The sequence below is a fragment of the Ambystoma mexicanum genome, chromosome 1q (assembly GCF_040938575.1).
Source record: "Ambystoma mexicanum isolate Mex_15411 chromosome 1q, UKY_AmexF1_1, whole genome shotgun sequence".
Lineage (NCBI taxonomy): Eukaryota > Metazoa > Chordata > Amphibia > Caudata > Ambystomatidae > Ambystoma > Ambystoma mexicanum.
The window spans coordinates 928,498,670-928,520,150 of NC_090922.1; the positions used below are offsets into that span (position 1 = coordinate 928,498,670).

The following is a 21,481-nucleotide window of genomic DNA, read 5'->3' on the forward strand; positions in this document are numbered from 1 at the left end:
CTCACCCCACCCACCCTAGACCCTATTGGTGAAGCTAGGCAAGCCAGCTGTTTTATATCAAACTCCTTTCAAACCAACCAGGAAGGACTTACCCACCTCCGGGTGTGGAAAATAAGTATGTTTTCCCTTTGAGAGTCCCTCAAAGCCTCTCTGGGGGAACCACGGAGGCCTGAATTTTCAGCCGTGCTGCTTCTTTCCTAATTCACAATCATAACATCACTTGTCTCTTTTGTAGAGTTTCTTAACTCAAATCAGGAGACAATCATATTCTTTTATTGTTATGCATGAACTTTTGCTTCCTTGTTGCGACAGCCAGTTCTTCTCCCAACTCAGGGCTGTGGTTCCTCCACCCTTCAGGACTCCATCCGATGCATGAACCGGAAGCCCGAATCCTCTAACTATTTCTATCAGTGCTGCGATCAAAAAACAAAAGTGCAGAGGTCACGTAAAAAACACACTACTGGATAGAAGATATGTTAACACTGTCAGATTATGAGAAAATTATGTTTTACAGAATAACAGACAAGTATTTGCAGATGTACTGGCTGCCACCACGCCGCTTGGTTCCGATTGTCTTTGCATACGGATAGAGAAAGTTCTCCGTTTAATTTTCATTTCATTTTTGTTCTGTGGGTCCTATCATTTCCTACCCTGTCAGGTGTCCATCAAATATGATCTGTAATTGACTATGTATGATCAACCAGATCATGACAAATTCATAAAGAAACAATGTTCTAGCAGAAGTTCGGTCTTGTCAGCTAAGGTTTTTAATACACACTCCCCCCACACACATGCGTTGCTAGTATTATGCTATTCTGATCATCTTAAACCAAATAAAATGTTGTATGAACAAATGTAAGGGCTTTCAAAATTCTTCCTACCTCCTCTCACTTTACTTCAGGTTATATGAGAGGAAGAGGAACACCCTAGAGAAGGGGTCTGCAACCTGCGGCTCTCCAGATGTTTTTGGACTTCAACTCCCATGATCCTTAACAATTGACTGTGCTGGCTAAGGCTGATAGCAGCTGTAGCCCAACACATTTGGAGAGACAAAGCTTGCAGATCCCTTGTCCTAAAGTCTGGGGTTCCCACGGTATCCATGTGCTCCATGCATCCGGCGTGGGACCCTAATATTTGGAAGCCTCTGGTCCTCTTTGGCTCCTCTGCCCTTCATGTCAGCAGATCATCAAATGTCTATGTGATTAATTGACTTCTGCTCCGCAGGAGTACAAGGATGAGTACAGGCTAAAATGCCCATCAGCACATTCTACAAATCACAAGCCCATTCATAAAGCTAAAACAGGCACAGTTAAGAAGTATACCTCCTTCGCCTGTTGTGGTAGAGTGGGCAGAGGGAAGGCTATCCTCTCAAGAGCAGTGTGAATGCCGTTCAGTAGCAACCCAAACAGCGAAGTATAACAGTAAAAAATAATGGAATTTCTATTCAAGGTTCTGTAAATCTATATATACTTTAATCAAACACCATGTATAATATTAACTAAACACCACAACAAAAACCCACCCCTGTAGAAAGAACAAAGAATATGCAAAGATAACATTGCAGCACTCTGGGTAATGAGACAGGGGAGACAATAAAAATACCACAATGTTTAAAGGATATGTTCTTGATTTTGCAAAAGGGATTCAAATGATCTAACCAGTCTCTAGTGTCCAAAAATTGACAGGTAGGCAGATATCAGCCAATAAATGGAAATGTCTTGGAGGTGCAACTATGTTGGACTAGGCTTCTCAGCATCTTTCAATGGTTCACTTCGGTCCGATGATGCAGCGGTTGCGATGGTCCAGCAGCAAGTTGGCATAGAGTTGGGGTTGAACGGGAGGTGACTTCGGTTTCAGACGGTCGACTTGAGCTGTGTAGATCTGGTGGTCACAAGGTTCGGGTTTGGTGGTCGAGGTTCCACAGTGGCGGGCTTGTAGCTGGATGTGCAGGCGTGTCTGTTTGATGCAGGGGCTCAAAGGTCACTGTTTAGGGGAACACCGTGGTTGCTTCAATCAACTTACAGGAGCAGTGATGAAGAAGCTGGCGGCTCAAACAGTGATTTGAGCACGGCAAGGCAGTGTTACTTCTTTGGTTCAAGCCGAGGCAACTACGTGCTTCACCTAGCGTGGTGCAGCGGTGAACTGGCACAGGGTGGTTTGAGGAATGATGAATGCCAAAGGCAGCTCTGGAGGGTCCTCGTGGTTTGCACAGCATCAAACACGCTCGAACCATGGCTTGCAGCAGTTTGACGTTGATAGCCTATTCTGGAAAGAATACTCGTAACCCTTGGACAGCCGAACTGGGCCCACAGGGCTGACACATATGGGATATCATTTTAATGTGGCTGGGATAATTATGAGAGATACTGGTCACCATACCCTAACTCAGGTACAGTTTATATTTACAGTTTAACTTGGCACTAAGACATCCTTTGAGTTATGTAGTTTTTGGAACTGGGGTGCATATCTTAAATGCAGCCCCAGTTCTGCAGAGACTTGGTTGTCACTGCAGCTGTCTAGAGGGCACCTGTGACCCCTGATCCTGCTCTGTGCAACTGGACAGCAGGCTCTGCAGATCAGGCTGCTGATGCAGCATGGCACGGGTATGCTTTTGGCATGGAGCTTATGAAAGGGAAATCTGAAAAGCAAATTCTGAGATGGAATTACCCGCACCATTTTATTAACTAATAATTTTTTTTAAAAAAGCCAGGGCTTCCACACTGTTGCCAGAAGGCATTCCTCACACACACACACCTGCCAAAAAGGATGAGACTTACTCTTCTAAGGGTCGGACTCATCCTCAAGGCAAAAGCATCTACTGAGGCCATCTGCATTAGATTGCTGCGACGCAGGTTTGTGTTGTATTTCCTTGTCCAATCCCTGTAGGGCTATGGCGTAGCGCAACCACTTGGGATTCTCACCCTGCATAGCCATAGGCCACCTCAGAAGTCTGCCGTTCATTTGGACAGTGAAATGAGACCCAAATGTGTAAGGTGTCAGCTTACAAGCCCGCCCATATGACAGCAAAAACCCCCTTTTCAAGTGTGACCCAGTTGTGCTCTCATTTGGTCAAGGGACGACTAAGATAGACCCAAGGTTGCTCTACCCCCTCAGAGTGTAGCTGCGCTAACACTGCACCAAATGTGAACTCACAAGTATCTGTCTGTTTGGTGAACTCTTCCTCATGGGTTTGCACAACCCATCCTTCAAGCTATGGAAGGAAGCCTGGCAGGCAGAGGTCCAAGTGACCTTCTTTGGCATCTTCTTTGATGCTGCTTCATTCAGTTGAAGGTCATATGCCCCATACCCATTGATAAAAAGGCCTGTAGTAACCCGGGAGGCCCAGGAAGGTACTCAATAGTATCTGGGTAGTGGGGTTATCTCAATCCACCACTGTCTGGACTTTGGCCTGGAGAGGCTGCCTCTTGCCATTACCCACTTGGTGTCCCAGGTAAACAACAGTACCTTGCACTATCTGGCAGTTGTTTGCCTTTTTAGTCAAGCTAGCCTTCTGCACAGCTTGATGTGCCGGTTTCAGGTGGGGTAGATGGTCTTCCCAGGAATGGCTGAAGACTGCAACGTTATCAAGATAGGCAACACTGAAGTCCTGTAATTCAGATAGGACTTGATTCACCATCCTCTGAAAGGTGGCAGGAGCATTCTTTAAGCCAAAGGGCATCACACTAACATGGTACTGCCCTTCTAGAGTGAAGAATGCTGACCTCTCTTTTGCTTTGTCCGTTAGTCCCACCTACTGATTCCCCCACCATGAGGTCAAAGGTACTCAAACCTGGCAGCACTTAACCGATCAGTCAGCTCACCTGCCCGAGGTATAGCGTGTGCATCTGTCTTATTGACAGAATTGAGCCCCCTGTAGTCCACACAAAAGCGGACATCATTTTTCCAACTGCTGGAAGTTTTAGGAACAGTACCAATGGGCTAGTCCATTGGTGTGGAAAGGCTCAATTACCTCAACTCCATCTTTTTGGAGACATTCTCCTTCATGGTGTCCTTTACCTAATCGGACAGCCAGTGAATGATGCTCTTCACTGGTTCCAGTGTCAATATCATGGATGCACCAATCAATTTTACCTGGAGTCAGTGAGACCAGACTCGTGTAGTGTCCCAGTAGCTGCTGGCAGTACCGCAATTGCGGTTCACTGTGGTAGGTCAGAAGAAGGAGACAGACTTCTTTTTGCCATGTTTAGTATCTGATTCATTAAAATAAGAAAAGGCCTAGTTATCCCTATGCTATTCCTAGGCAGACAGTGCACACCAGAAGCCAGGTCACATGCAGACTTGAAATCCGCTGCTTCAAAAAGGAAAGGAGTACAAAACAAGCCTTCTCTGCCTACACTCTAAGACTATGGAACCTCCTCCCTGTCAGCATCAGACTCGCCCCCCACGCTCCTATAATTCAGAAAATAACTCAAGACCCACGTCTTCAAGAAGTCTCTCCTCGTCAACACCTAGGGCATCACATCGCCCCTGCGCCACCTGATTTGCTAGACGCTGTCCGCCATATCCTCCCCACCACCCTGTACAACTGTACCCCTAACTGCCCTCCGTATCCTACCCATGCTATATATCTGTTATGTTACCTATGAAAAACGCACCTTTATGCATCTTTACTGTTGTATACCCCTTTAAAGCACTCTGTTGTGCACCTGTATTGCTGTATACCTCTGTAAAGCACTCTGGTGTGTATCTGTATTGCTCTATACCTCTGTAAAACACTGTGTTGTGTATCTGTATTACTGTATACCTCTGTAAAGCACTCCATTGCTTCTTGAAACTAGGTCTGCACTCAATAAATTCAATAATAATAATGATATTTAAAATGCTATGGCTTTCCCTACCTACCTAACCAAAACTTAATAGTGTGCTCGTCGTCAGTACTGAAAGTCCACAAAGTAAATCTGTCCAACGTCTCAAAACTAACCTCTTCTGTCCATACCACTAAGAGAAGAAAACTGAAGTGTACATGAATGACTCCCTTATCCTGGAAAGGCTTTACAACCCAATAGGCAATTCTTAAATAGGTTTTGTGTATTTTGTGGATGAACACCGTTAATTCTTCTTGGAGACTTTTCCTTTCTTCTGTCAGTCCTGTTTCTCTTATAAACCAATTCTTTCTCTGAGGGGTTTATCCCCATAGGTTGGATTCTCTTGAAGTGTCTCTGAATGGTTCCTCTTTCACAATACATTCGGTAAAGTCCTGTGTCCCTTCTTTTGATCTTGGCTGTCTATCATTTTCGGACTCTTGCTTTCTTTATAAACAACAGGGTTTATTTCAACTTCTTCTCGGTCATTTAACATGCTTCCTCCTTTTGTCTGAACCAGGTTTTCCCAATCAGTAAAGAGACTTCGATATTCTGTTTGTCACACAATACCTAACTAGGTCGGTTTCGTTATCGGTTTCTTTTAGGGGATTTTTCTCGCTCCTTACATTATTAGTCCATTTCATATAAAGAGTGGACTGAGTCTCATAGATATTCTGGCTCTTAGAAGCACTTGTCCTTTCACAGGGACAAGTAGGATGTCATCTGTAGTTATTATCCCTCTTATGAGGACTTGTCCTTTCACTGGGACGAGTAGCTTGGTTCTTGTAGTTATTATCTTTCTAATAGGTATTTGTCCTTCTTTTGGGACGAGTAGGCTGATGCTCGTAGATACTCTCACGCTCACAAATATAAGTCCTCTCACAGGGCTGAGTGCATCCCTGCTCCCCGTATCCCTTTATGGGTCTCCCGCCTCTCCCACCTTCTTGTTCGCAGGCTAGTCACTACGTCTTTTTTTGGGACACTTCTCGGCTTCGGCGCACCCCCTACTGTCACGCCAACTCTGCTTCCTTTTTTGGTGTGGCGTTGCGAAGCCACAGCTGTAGCGCTCTCAGCATTGTTTATGGATTGGATAGTCCACCTTCCTCCGGTCATGCCACGGCTTATAGGCTTCCTTTCTCGTCAGGCTTCTTTTCCCCTCTATGACACGATTCTCGGCTTGCTCTGTGTTTCTGGATTGCATTCACTGGGAAGGTCCTGCCAGCAGAGGATCTCCCAGTTCTTGACAGCTTCCAGCAGTTCCCAAGTTTGAACTTCCCGGGCCTCACTCGCTCTTCTGAGTTCTTCTTCCATTTTTATGCAAATTTGCTGGGTCCTCCCCAGCGGAGCACAAAAGTCCCTTTTCACTTTCTGATGAGTATTCCTGCTTATTTGTCCAATCTTCTGTCTCAGTTTGAATAGGTTTCAACCATGCAGTGATCATCATTACTCGCTCATCACTCTTCTTTGTCTCAGTGTTTTCAACAGACCTTTCTTCATGCTAGATGTTACAATAAAATACAGCGGTTTATTCCGATGGACTTCTCTGAGGCCAAGTTGTGATTGAGGGTTTATAAAAGTGGGTTTCAGGGAGTTCCTTTACGGAACTGGAATCCTTATCCCTTGGCTTTTGGTTTGTAGAAGTGTGAAGGCTGAGTAAGCATTTTAGCCTCTACTCATCCTTGTGATCCTGAAGGGCAGAAGTGAATTTGTCACACTGATGGGATTTGGAACATACTGGGCCTCCATCCTGGTCAGCCAAAATAGGAGTGGACATTTAATTTTAGTTTCACTGCCAAGATATTTTCTAATTGCACAATGGAACTTGACATGAGCTCTGCAGCCACCTTATCAGTAGGTTAGCTGCGGGAGCTTTGGTGAGCCAGGGATCTCCCTTGGGGCTTTAAGGTAAAGAAAACAAACTGAACTGATGAAAAGCCTCCAAGCTTTTGAGGTAGCTAGCGGGCTGTTGCTCAGTAAGCGGACGAGGACGTGAGCCTCCTATGCTGCATCGTGGCTGCCAACATCCTGCAAATTTAATCCTGTTCCCTGAAATAATTATACTGGGATTTCAACACCTACTGTAAGCGAATAACGGGCGCTCCAACTCGCTTCATTCCTGTGCAAAATTCAGCGAAGGAAAACCCCTGATCCATCGCTCGATCGGAGCGAACGAGGGAGCCAGCGCCATCTTGGGCCTTGGGCTGCTTATCCAGAGGCACCGCGGAAGACTGCCAGCAGTCGGAAGAAGGCATCCAAGCACCCTGCATCAGAGTTCTCCTCTGACATGGTCTAAAACATGGTCACATATCGGGGATCGCTCGCCCTTCACGACGCCAGTGTCGCACCCTGTGCTCTGGGGATGACGAGGGAGGCCAGATGCCAGAGATGACCCCTACCCCCTGGAGGTGCACCGGGGTGGAACTGTCATGGAGTGCCAAGGTGGCAAGTAACACTGGAAACAGTGAAACACGCCCTGCGCGGTTGCTAACAAGTGGTGTGTACCGCCGGCAGGGAGTGTGGCCGGACAGGCACAACGGGAGGTGGGGAGCAGGACCAGGTCCCCGCAGGTGTATTAGGAGCCAGGTTGTGACTGACGGTACCGACCACAGGGCTGAGTGGGCACACCAGCCGATTCCGGCAGCCTAGTGAGAGAGGCCCGGACTACTGCAACAGCGAGTTGGACGTACCAAATTAATTCAGTGGGCCCGGGGAGAGCCACAGCCTGGGGCCTCTGACTATTTGAAACAGCTGAGTGTGCCCTAAGCCCATCGAAGCAGTACTCGATTGACTGGTTGCCTCCCACCACTACGCAAACACACCCAAGATACAAAGGGATAGCAACACACTCCCTTTGGAAACTGGGCCTTGCATTCAGCTAAAGTCAGCAGCAGGGCCTGGGACATGCAAATTCCTACTGAGGTACAGTGGGGCAGAGAGGACGAGACAACTGGAGAATCAACACACCCCTGGGCCCTGAAGCAAAGGCACCAAGTGGAACCCGAGAGTGAAACCCCATCTGCAGATCCCAAAAGACACCGCAGGAATTATGATAGGTGGGCAGTTTACTGCAGCATGGGTATAGAGGGGGGCAACACACTTGGGTGGGAGAGGGAACCATGCTTAACCCTGTACTCGAGACCCAAAGGGTATAAGACCTATACAAAAGTTGCAAGGACCTGGGACGAACAAGTGGGGCAACGCAGAGACGACGACAATACTTACGGAACCTGGCCTCGAGAGTTGGGGAAATGGAGCAGCGGATCTCAGACTCAACAACTGGAGAAACAACTTTCAACGGTCACCCACAAACTCACACACTTAGAAAATAGAGCGGAGGACACAGAGGGGAGATTATGCTGCAATAATAGTCACATCCTCGGGGTACCCGAAAAAGAAGAGGGGCCCAGCTTGGAGCTCTTTCTGGAACTATCACTGTGTGAACTGTTTTCTCCAAAGAAACTTTCACATTTTCTTTGGTTGAAAGGGCGCACAGGATTCCGCCTGGCCGCCCTGTCCCGGCAGTGCCCCTGCCTACAATAATTGCACGGCTCCTGAGCTTCCGCGACCTAGATGCTATATTTCAGATGGCGTGTGCCTACGGTCCCAACATGTACAACGACTAACAAATTGGTTTTTTCCAGACTACACCAAAGAGGTCCAAAAGGCGCGCCAGTCGTTTGACTCAATCAAGAAAAAGCGATACTCGCTACATATTAAATAGGCCCTTTTCTTCCTGGCACAATTCAAGGTGTACCATGATGGGACAGTACCCCTTTTTACCATAACCCGTGACTATTATGGCCATGGTTTGAAACTCAGTACTGCCGGTGCCCAAATCTCGTCATCCAAGCAGGCGGCCACGGCAGGAATCAAATTGGGACTAGTCCCCGGTCCTGTTTGAATCACAAAATGTGGAACAACCCACAAATGCAGGGCCCAAGCCTGAGACAGCTGGCAACGGATGACTTTGCGGCCAGGACGGCGCCGGCTCAGATAACACTTAAATGGGGAACTGGTCTTAGGTGGCCGCAGACCACCAACGGAGGTTTGTAAAAGCAGCGACAACGTGTACCCCGCAGATGGTTGACTTAGTTTCTCTGCACTCGTTTGGTGCAGTGTTCAGGCGACAGGTGCTTCATGTTGGGAGGGATGTGCTGGGGGGTGGAGGGAGTGTGGGGTGGGCCTGGGGGTTTTCCTGGAATTACCGCCTAGAGGAGTGGTTGTATTCCAGGGGTGGGAAGGGGTTCAAGTTGTGTTCAAATGGCAGTTCAGTTCAGGATATCTAAGGGCAGTGGGGGAAGGGACATGGAATCATGCTATGACAGGCTTCAAGGAGAGGCCTCAACTCCTGGACAAATTGCCTCTGCCTACATACTCTCAGGAATAATGGCCCATGAGGGAGATGTCTCTTTGCTCACATGGAAGGTGAACTGATTGAGGCGCAGCATTAAAAGGCGCTTGGTACTCCAATTCCTCAATAGGCATGTCCGTGGCCTCATACTCCTCACAGAAACACACCTTGCCGGGACAGAAAGTAAGCTCTTCCAAATAACAAATACACTGGCTTTTCACATGGGGTCTTCAAGAGGGTCACGGGGCACACTGATAAACAAAAAAACACCCCCTTCCAGCACAGGGAGGTGTTGGCAGATCTCAGGGGCAGATACGTCTTGGTGAAGAGGGAACTATGGGGGGGGGCACGTGGGGCATCATGGCCGTCTCCGCTCCTCCGCCTCTCACGCTCAAATTGTTGAACGACATCCAAGACCTGATGCTCCAAACTCAAGTTAACACATGGGTATTAGAGGGGGACTTGAACAGTCATGGACTGTGCACTAGATTGTCGCACAGACAGTGGTAACAGAAACCCAATTAACACCAAGCTGCAATCCTTTGCCACTGCAACAGATCTGGTTGACACCTGGAGAATGCTGCATGATTCCGAAGCTGGGTGGTAATTTCTCTCTAATGCACACAGCTCTGTCACATATCGACTATTTCTTTATCCCCCCAAGTTACCACACACCGGATCCTATCAGCGAAATTCCTAGCTAGAGGAATCTCAGATCATTCCCCACTCCCTATGGAGCTCACGAAAGGGCGCACAAGGCCCACGACAACATGGCATCTTAATACGTATTATCTTCGAGTCCCTGGCGTTATGGAAGAATTGTCACACAAAACGATGGGTCTGTAGATAGCACAGTTACACTTTTGGGAGGGCTTCAAGAGACTGTCCTCCGGGGGAAATAATATCCTTGGTTGCGGCTGCACGAAGACGACATGCAATAGCAATGGAAGAATCAGAGGCACTGGCAATTAGGGCAGAAGAAGAATTTCTCTAGCTACAGGCTTTGTAGAAAGCCATGCTCACGGCACAGGAAGCCCTACGAAATGTGGCCCTAGACAACGCTAGACAGGCCCACTGAGCTGTAAGGAGCTAAATGCATGAAACCGGTGATAAAGCTGGGAAAACACTCACATGGCTAGAAAGAGGGGACAAAGGGAAAACATATGTAAGAGCTGTATGAGACACCAAGGTTGGGATGGCGATGGTGGACACGGACATTGCAGTCACATTCACTGCCTTCTATGAAGCACTCTATTCCCCCATACAGGACACAGTCCTACCAGACGGAGCGAACTTCATTGAGTCTGTGATGCTCCTTCCCTTACAGCACAACAGACATTGGGCTTGGAGGCGGACATCATTGAAGAAGCAGTGATTAGGCAATTACAATCTGGCAAGACCCCGGGGCCCAACGGGTTTCCAGTGGAGATTTGGAAACGGCTTGGAAATCTGATCAGTCAGATGGGCACTTCCACCCAGTTCGGCAGAAAGCACATATAGTGGTCCTACCGAATCACAGGAAACCGCTGGGAACGCTCATCCTATTGGCCCATATCATTGATCAATGGGGAGGTTAATTCACCCAGACAAATGTGGGTTCATGCCATATAAGTCCATGCGCATGAACCTCCACAGGGTCCAGCGTGCCATATGTCTCTGTAATGACAAACCCAGGGACAGAGTTCGAAAAGGCATTCAACTGTCTGCTGGGTGTCGCTGTGGGAAATTATGGGTGGCATGGGATTTGGAGAGAACTTTCTTAAATGGGTTCACTTACTCAATGCGTCCCCTGAGGTAGTGGTTAGGGTTAATGGGGTCTCCTCTAGGAGTTTTACCTTGGGGTGTGGGACGAGATAGGGGTGCCCACTCTCCCCCTCCCTTTCACTCTGGCGATAGAACTGCTTGGGATTAAACTACGGACAGCTCTAAATTGGGATGGTTTCAGATGGCCCTGGGGGGGGGGGAGAAGACCGGGTTTTGCTATATGCGGTCGACCTACTGATCTATATAAGTAACCCTGAAACCACCTGTCAAATAGTGACCAGGACTCTGTCGGAGTACCAAGGGTTCAGCAGGCTCAAGATTAACTGGCTGAAATCAGTGCTCTTTCCACTACGGGGGAAGAGGGGAGACAGGACCAGCCCCCGTGACTGCGCTTATCTAGTCTCGGTCTCAGGATTTAAATACCTCGGTATCCACGTGAGCCCAAGCTCATTGGATTTCCTCCAACTTAACCTGATCCTGCTAATTGACAGGTTTTCCTCAGATACCACTCACTGGCAAGCCCTCCCATTAATTCTGATGGGCAGGGCAGCACTTTTATTTAAAATGCTTGTACTTCCACGGTTTCTTTATGTATTACAGAACGCAGCGCTTCCAATCCCCAAGTCACTCTTTGCCCGGATTGAGACCATTCTACGTTGTCTACTGTGGAGGGTGGGTGGGGGGGGTGGGGGGATGGGGGGGTGGCAGACAACCATTCACAGCCCTTAAAACGCTGCATTGCTCTGTGTGAGAGGGAGGGTTAGGGCTGGCATGTCTACAGAGATACTACTGGGCCGCACAGCTTGGGCTGGTTAATGAATGGCTGCATGTGGACCCATGGCTCCCGCGTGTTGTGGTGGAAACGGGATGAATGGGAGAGAGGTCACCCAAACAGGTGCTCTATGAGGACGGCGCCCGGGGGAAGGTCCCTTCCCAGATGATACGACACACGCAACAGGTTTGGATCGATGCACACCTACATATAGGATGGGGGAGGAAATAGACACTCGACCAACCCCTCTGGAACAATAGACATCTACCAGAGATATGTAAAATGGGCCAGATCAGAGGCTGGGAGAAACGCGGGATAAAAGCTCTGGCAGACGTGGTGCAAGACGGGCAGCTCATCCCGTTCGAGTCCCTACAGGATACCTTTGGGCTGCTGGGTGGTGAACTATATACACATATGCAACTGGCACATGCCATTAGATCCCAATTCCCCACCCTGGGAGAGATCCCCAGGTGTTCACCCATAGAAGCCAATACTTTCCCCGACCTATTGTGGCAAGGGTCACTTCCACATTATATCAGATGTTAACAGTATTTGGTGCCCAGGAGCTGTCCCGACTCAAGGACAGGTGGGAGAGCAATAATGGTCCACTAGGCATGGAAGAATGGGTTGAGGCACTCATGTTCCCAAGGGAGGTTGGAATCGCAGCCAGGCTCCACCTTATCCAGTACAAAATCCTGCATTGGGTATATTAATCACAGACAGTCCTGGCCCGATGGGGCACTACTGACAATGACAATTGCCTGCGATGTGGGATGGCAGAGCGCACCTTTTTCCACACATTATGGGAGTGTGCACAAATCCAGATATTCTGGGGAAAGTGCTGCGGCAGGTTGACCGCACTATTGGGGTCTCGGGTTCCCCGTGACCTTAAACCTGCAATACTGGCCATCTGGGGGGAAACAGGGTTCACTAAATATGAAAATGTATTCTTATCTGTCACATTGGGAATAGCAAAGTGGAATAAAGCTGCGATGTGGGATTCGACGGACCGCCTACGACTCAGGCACTGGTCCACTGACATTGACAGATGCATGTCCCATGAGAGGCAAGTATATAATGCAAGGAGCTGCCCCCAAAAAATTAAGAAGGTGTGAGGTTGGTGGGAAGGGATAATGATTTACGGTTGAGATATCCCCGCACTCAGAAGTGTTGCAGTCTTGATTGTCTTTTTGTTCACTGCTAGATATTCTTGTGAATGTACGACAGATGTTCTATTATGCACTGCCATTTCTTGTTATGTATCAATTTCATCAATAAACAGGGATATAAAAAAATAAAATAATATAAAAAAAATTAAATAAATAAAAATAATACCTTTGCAAATGTTTTGGTTGTTCGACGGCATCGAACCAGGCTTCTCGGCATCATTCTATGGTTCGTTTCGGTTTGAGGATGCAGCGGTTGCGGTGGTCTGGAGCCAAGTCATGGTCGAATGGAGGTAGCTGTGGTTTCAAAGTGTCTTCTCGAGCTGTGCGAATTGGGCAGTCACCCCAGTTTGGTTTGGCTTGGCTTGGCCGTGTAGGTTTGATGTTGGTGGGCTGGTACCAGAATGTGCAGTTGAGTCAGTTCGATGCAGAGGCCTGAAGATCACTGGTCGGGGGAATACCTGGGTCGGTTCCATCGCCATACAAGAGCAGTGATGAAGAAGCTGGCAGTTCAAACAGTGGTTTGAGCAATGGAAAGCATCAGTGCTTCTTTGGTTCGAGTCTAGGCTGCAACATGCCTCAGCACGCACTATATTGAACAGATTTGAACGGGCAAACAGCAGTTCGAGGAACGATGAATGCCAAAGGCATCTCTGGTGGTTTGAACGTTGTTGATCACGCTCAAATCACAGTTCGCAAAGGCTCCACTTTTAAAAGACAGCGATTCTGGATGTTCTGTCTTTCAGGAGTTGTGAGTACAACTCCAGGGTATCAGCGGCCAAGGGGAGTACCTTTCACGGGCTTCCAAACATGGGGGAGGCTAGCACACACATTCAGCAATCCTGCAGCATGAGGAGGTCCGGGGAAACAGTGTGGCTGGCAGATTTGCAGGTCTCGGTCCAGCAGCAGACTTCACCGCAAGGGCCCATGGGGATGGTTAGGGGACAGAGCTCACCACTGCCTTGGAACACCTGCCTTTCCCTCACAACTAGAGGACTTTAGAAAAGACTGCTCTCCCTGCAGGGTCCAATGAAAACTTCAAGGGCTGAGTCCAAAGATGATTCCAAGAAGTGGTGGGAGACCTCTTCCTTTCAAGACAAAAGACCACCGATGATTCGACTAAAGCTAGCCTGCATTAGGGGTCCAATTCCTGCTCTTGAAATAAGGGTACTTTGCCTTCCGACATCATACACAAAGTGCTTTGTGCTAAAGGAAGTGGAGAGAACATGAAGGAGAAATGGAAGCAGAGAGAAACAAAATGGTGGAACCTTCCTCCAGAGCTCCCCCTGTCTTCACTAACCTCGCCCCATTTCCTTCTCAATAGAGTCAAAATCCTATATGCAGCACCCTGGTGTTGGGTCAAGCCTTTTGTGAATGGGTGTGTGGAGTCATTTGCCAAGTCATTTGGTCTTTGAGTGCAGCTTGACTGTGTATCACAGTCTTTCTACAGTTTCTTGTCTGGAGGAGGAGCGACCCCATAAAGACTGACACAGTATGCATAGCATTCGTGGAGTCGTTTGCCGAGTCGTTTGGTCTTTGGTGGTTTTAGGAGGGCAGTGGTGGGCCCAGCCTTGGAACTCTGCCTGCTACTTTCCACACTTCTTAATTAAAGTGTGAGCAGGTTGCCACCAGCCGAAAGCTAAATCTGCTCGTCTCCCACTATTAAAGGTCATCTGACTGTGTCTGGTTGACTGCAGGGTTGTGATTACTTCCCTTTGAAGTAAATGGAACTGACTGAGAGCCGTCTCCTGAAAAAGAATAACTGCTTTTCCAAGAATGACGCACAGCAGCCTTCGACGAACTGGCTTGGAGAAGCTCAGCCATAAATGCAGGAAAGAAAATCTCCAACGTTATCACCGGTCTTAAAAACAAATGGAAAATGATTGATTATATGCCAGTGAGAAACCAGTCAACAGGTGTTAAGAATCCGCAAGCAACAACATCACCTGCTGTTATAGACCTATCCCCATCAAAATACTTTCCGCAGAGTAATTATGCTGCCACTAATTTTCCCATAAATAATGAAACATCCTTTGTATCTGCCACAATCAATAACAATAACTCATTCCTGAAGATGTGCATTGGTCTTCAGAGGGTCCCATTTGTGGTCGAAAGCAAACCAGCGTGGAAGCAGCCCCTTGATACTGCACCTACTTCTAATCTTTCCGACTCGCCGGATCTGAGAGCATTGGTGTCCTCATCGGACTCCTCAACGTGTTCTGATTCAGAGTCGGAAGGCTCTGAAACCTCTAATCACACGACACAGCATATATCATCCTTAAAGATAAAATAGAGCAACCAAGACAATAATAGGGCTTCATTATAACTCCCGGCTGTAGCCGTGTTGGAAAAAATGGCAGGCTGCTGCCAGAGTTGTGTTTTTTTTCCGGCGCCTGGCTTTGGGGAATCACTGGGGCACCGGAAAATGTAACTCCCCATTCCCATTTGAGTCCCGTAGGTCAGAACTGGTGGGATGGAGGGCATCCATACCGCAAACTTGTACTCTGCCGGTCCGGTAACAACCGGCACCTTTGTTACTGGACCGGCAGGGTCATAATGAGCCCATACTCCCTTATTTAGGAACAAACCAGCCTGGATGGAGTCAACTATGATAAAGCTATTCGAAGGTCAAGCGGTCCTGAAAGATATGGTTGCTACATTAACTGAGCTATTGCTAAAGCTTGCAATCCCTAGTAAAACACAGGGCACTGCACCAACTGCTATTGGAGGAGAGGTGGACCCTAAGCCAGCTAAGGCGAATCTAGCTGAAGTGGGGAGAATCTGCAAACCTGTGGGAAACTGGATTGTCGACTCCCAGATTCCCTCCACAAGTAATCTAGCGAAGCTAGCCACATCATCGGCGGACCCGCCGGATTGGGAATATGAGGAAATATTTATTCCATTTAAGGAAGCTTCATCTCGTATAGAGGAGCCCCTAACCCCTCTATTGAAACACCAGAATAAGACTGAAGAAGAACGTCAAGGGTGGAAAGCACCCAAGGGGAAGAAGCCTAGGGATATGCTAAGGAAAAGTCACCTCATTAAGACCCATCTGCCAGATGGCTCCATGAGGAGTACTCGGCTTAACGGTGCTACAGTTAATTGGATACAAGATCAGGGGAAAGTACCCATTCTGGCAAATTTCCCAAAGACATTGAAGACTATCCAGTTGACTTTGAAGGGATTTAATATCGACCAGCCGCAGCGACTAGGACTGCGCCTGATGCACTTAAGAAAGTCCTGCCAGGGGAAGAACATATAGTCTTGTGTAGCTTGGTGTTGATCCAGGAAAAAAAATACAATTTATAGCCCATTTTTTAACTGATCTTGTCTGCTGGCTCTTAACTGATCTTAATGATCAGTTAAGAGGGATTACCTGACGAGACATCACCAAGATAGAGCTGCCTAGGATAGGTAGAAAATCTAACTGGGTATTGGTGGAGTTCTCCTTACCATTAATGGTAGCACGGATAAAAGCAAACATAGATCCTTTGGAAACACTGGGCTTATCATTAACTGTGTGTAGAAAGGCAAAAAGCATGGCCCAACCACTGGAGCACCGGCAAGACGCTGATGCATGTGGAAATAAATCAGAGAAATCTGTACTTCTGACCTCTGGCTGCCCAATGGGTGAAGAGCAGAACACCTACCATTGGAGGCCTGAATGAGTGCAAGGTGGTGGTAATTGACCAATTGCTCCGAAGACCAGATTAAAGTGCCTGTGTTGCTAAAAACTGCAGGGTTTGCACTTAATGTTAATGCTGACCTTTTCTTTTTGCAAGCAACCTGGTCCCAAAGCCCATTCTACATAGATGGACTTACCATACTTTATAATCATGAGATTCCTTCTAATAAAGGCTGGGCAAGTGGAGGAGTGGCTATTGGTTCATGGTTAAACCTGTCAGTACAGGCTTATGTGGGGCTCCATACCTTGTAATATGTTCTTTCATCACTAATACAAACCCCTGCTACCTTATTGAAGAGGATCCTGTTCATTAATATCTATGACCTACGCACTGGCATCTTTACTGAGGAAATTTTAAAAATAATCAGGGTGCTATTACTGCAATGGGCTGAGCAAAATCCCAGTGGAGGGATTATGATTGTAGTAGAGTTGAATGTTAGAAATTTGCATAGAGTAAATACCGATTTGTGTTCTTGTGCACGAAAGTGGCAGCAATTAATGAAATCATTTGACTGGGAATGCCTTAGCTTTAAGAAACATTACCTAGCCGATCGAACTAACACCTGGTTGAATGGCACTTGTCACTCTCACAGATTATGTCATTATTAATTCAGATAAAATTGACCACTATCACCCAATCAGATTGATGGAAAACGAGGTAAGCGATCATAAAGCATTGTCCTGGCAGCTTAGCATTCCCGTGCTAGCTAGGCCAAACATTCTTAGAGGAGCCAACAATGTCAATAATCAGGGGTCACCGCCTGGATGGACAGCAGCAAAAATTTAAGAAATAAATAACCAGCTACTGTGTGACAGTAAAAATGCTCCACCTCAATTGGAAAAAAAGAAATGACAGCTAGATATACTACTGCAATAAAATTAAAACTGGTACAGGATTAGAAAAAAACAATTTTGCAAGCAGACATATTAATGTACACAAAAATCCTTTTGACATATTTATTCATATGAAGGTTAAACTTAGGAGAGCGACGGCTGGCGTGTGTGGGAATGCTTCCCTGACAGAAACTCAAAAAAGGGCCAAGCTAGTGAATCTGAGAACAGGCCATAACAATTGGCTGCGCCAACAAACACTATCAAAAGAACTTAAAATGGTTATTATTCCTTGGCCTACTTAAAACCCAGAAAAAGTGGAAATTCTGGCCCTTTTTTGACGAGCGCAAACCTTACGCCAAACTCAACGGAGTTAAATCAAATTAGTGCTACACTTTGGGTTAGTTACATATTGTATTATAACAATGATAAAGCGACTTTACCAGACAATCCTTGGGTGATACAAAGTAGCAATACATTAATGGCTTTTGATAATGAAGATGTAAGGATCATCTTATCTAATTTTAAATCCACATGTGCTCCGGGCCCGGATGGGAAACCTAATATTCTGTATAAGGAAGATCCTAAACTCTGGTCAGAGATCATTTTAACAGCTTTTACATCAATTGAAACCACAGGGATTCTACCCAAAACCTGACAGGAATCTATCCTCATTCCTATATTCAAAAAAGGTTCTAAATTGAACCCTGATAACTATCGCCTACTATCGATGCAAGACTTGAGACAGAAGATATTTGCCTCTATACTGCTAAATAAAATAATGAAATGCGCCTATAAGAAAAGCCTCCTGAACCCATTCCAAACCGGTTTTTATGGCACCGTGAATAACATCTGTGTGATCCAATATCTTATGGCAAAGTCAAAATTGGACATGGGCAAAAGGAATCTTTATTGCTTTTATATAGACTATAGTATCTCCCGGCCACTGCAGTGCCTTTGATAGTGTCTTCCGGCCATTGCTGTGGAAGAAACTCACTAAGTGGGGAATAGATACTCACATACTGTATTTTATTAAAACGTTATACTCCTTAACATCTGTTTCAATACTCACAGATCAGAGAGGAGCAATAGCGGACCCCTGTGAAACTAATCAAGGGCTGAAACAAGGCTAGGGGTTGGCCCCCATTTTGTATAACCTGTATGTGGCGGACCGCCCTAAAGCCTTGTGCTTAAAGAGGACGTGCACTCCAAAACGGTATTGTCCCGATCATTCGGGCATGTATTTTTAAGCGTACTGTAATCAATCTTAACATTTTTCCTATGCATCTTATCTTAGTTTTCCTCACTTTTACACATGCGAAAACAACGGGTTGGGTGCGGCCATCTCGTGCTAATCTGATCCATTGAGGCATCACACTAACTTCAAGTGCACCCGCGGCAAGAATACAGATCGCCCGCCCCTGAAGCCGACATCACTATTCCAAACGATATGCTCCACCTGTTTTCATGACGTTAGTGGCCAGCGTAGCCAAACGCGCCCAGTCATCACCCACGCCATAACGTCAGTTAACGCAGAACCTGGAAGATAAACACACACATCCTCTCACAGCTTCTCCCAAATTGGATAGGAAAACAATATTCTTATAGAAAGCATCAATAGTCTGCAATGTAGCAAGTGCTTTTATTTATCAAAGAACGCTCCCAAAACTTCATTAAGTCCACAAAATGAACAATATGTTTTTGCCAAACAAGTTATAGCTAGCGAACATTGCATGCTTCGAATGTTCTTTATAACTTCCTCATGATACGCTGATTGCGATCAACGATCGATAAATCCCAGTACTCCAATTCTTGTGTGTCCTTATGTTACACGAGCACAACTTTCTAATGACGCACATGGTGTTCCTTTCGTGAGAAGATATGGACTCTTTGCACTTTCAATCGCAACGCTTTGACTTTAGATTGTTGCTACATCGGAAACTATGACAGGTTGCTCCTTGTCGCTGGTACCACTAAAAGGGAAGATCGGGCTCTGTCTGTCGTTCCACATAACAGTAATGCAATAAGCACCATTTATGCTTATCGACAAAGTTGATTGAAGAATCCATCCAACGGCAGCTGGAATCTATGGCATACGCAGAACGGTACAATATATTTGTGTAGATAAAATAATACAAAAATATTTTAGTAGCCATTCTTTACTCGAATATAATCATTTACCGTATAATTCAGCACCGGATGAAACCTAATCATAAACACAAACCACACATAATGAACACAAACATGACAACATAGGGGAGTATTTTAGACCACAAGTGCATGAAAGGTTAGCGCTGTGAAGTATGTATAGCTCGCAATGGGATGGAGAATCAGATGGATATGGAGAACCACAGACAGATGGCATAACGGAACTGGGAAGATTATTGATCGAAAAGCGAACCAAGTTACCTCGAAAAATGTTCAGCCTCCGGCACATCCACCCACATCTACTTTATGGTGCTCAAGGATACAACAGTGACAGTACACCCGGATATTCCACAGGACTATGCGGTTTAGATATCACTAGCCTGCATACAAGTTGTGGTTGCAGGTCATTGATGAATAATTGTCACAATATGCTTCAGCTAACAACCCATAACAAAGCCAGTAAGCAATACTGCCGAAAACAAAATCAAACCTCTACTCATTCCTCTTTAAACTATACACAAATGACAATTATTACTAGACATATAAACAAACCGTGAGTTACGCACTCACTTTTTTATACTGCGCAGTATAAATATAATTCAACATAACATTTTGTGTCCATTATTTTCATCAAATCACACATTCGCACATCACTGAATTATTCAATATGCATAGAGCACACATTCATAATGTTAGGAAGTTCCATCGGTCTCACGCATAGTAACCGCTCCGAACAACAGATTTCAGAAATTGAAACTACATTTTCAAATGTCCACTTTCAATATAGTAAATGTTACCATTTTTTAGGGTATTCAACACCTTGTGTCCTTCTAGCGGCTGCTGACTTTCACTCAAGGCCAAATAACAATAGCAGCTTGTTTTCAGTGTTTGAAGCCAGAGATAGGTAGGTTTCGATTTTGTGAAAGAATGCCACAATAATAAAACAGACCGGACAAAACGAGCCAGTGTGACTGGCTTTATTTCTTCCATTCCCACAAGCATCAGCTCACAACCTGGCCTTCACTCCATGGAGCGATGAGCCCAGCTGACCCACGTAGAATTCAAAATACGGCTGATAAATAAACGAATTGTAGGCTGGCATCCACCAATGGAGCACAATCATGTATACTGATCACTAGTGCGGTTCAGACCTTATATGTGATGCCATTACTGACGCTGTGGCCTCTCAAAAGGCAACAACATTCATCCTGGAGTCCGAACGTTCTCAAACAGCAGACACCTGCTGATATTTTATGCATTCTGTACATTTGTATTCATTCTGTTGTGAGCCTAACAGTGGACAGTCTTCAATTGCATACAGTCTACTATAATTCATGCATGTCCGCTCAGACCATCTATCGCACCTTAGGCAACCCTCTCTACCTTCATGCGAGACAGGTGACATTGTGTGCCCATACCAAATAAGTTGCATTCATGCTCCGACTAGGCCTTGTGCCAATCGGCCCTGTGAGTGCATAGGGTAAGCAAGGAAAAGCATTAGACCTTTTTTCAGAGTTGTTCACTAACTTTCTAGTGTGGCCCTGAGAAGTGGGTAGCCTTGTGTTCAACATTCCAGTATTGCATGAAAGAGCACGATCACGCTGGTGAAGCAAAAATCGGTTCTTCTTGTGTAGGCTGTAGCAAGCCAGCAAGCCAGGAAGCGGTCTGAGGCGATGAAGAATTGGTTCCCAGAATTCTAGTAGGATGTGCCCTTGGTGACAGATCAGTTTTTCAAAAAGTGAGAATAGCTGGGGAGCGCAGGCTAACCCAGCCAACATCTAATACCTTTATGGGATATCTGTGCGTAAAAGGTATCTTTTATGCCGGTCCAAAACCGTCAAGTGATGCAAGGGCTTGATCCATGTAGCCAACTGGAGCCATGGCATAGATTTTGGCCTTGATTCACAGAGCGTTTTCCAATGCGGTTTTTCTGTTCTAAAA

General features: G+C 46.3%; 1 protein-coding gene across 3 annotated transcripts in view; it reads right to left on the bottom strand.

Annotated features, from left to right (window-relative positions):
- Positions 1-231: 231 nt before the first annotated feature.
- CDC14A (cell division cycle 14A) overlaps positions 232-21,481 on the bottom strand; it is a 1,359,412-nt gene continuing 1,338,162 nt past the window's right edge. Inside the window, exon 17 of one of the 3 annotated variants that reach the window (XM_069641577.1) lies at positions 232-413. The gene's annotated coding sequence lies outside the window, so the exon portion shown is untranslated. The remainder of the gene's footprint in view (positions 414-21,481) is intronic. The other 2 variants (XM_069641576.1, XM_069641579.1) reach the window with 2 other exon arrangements.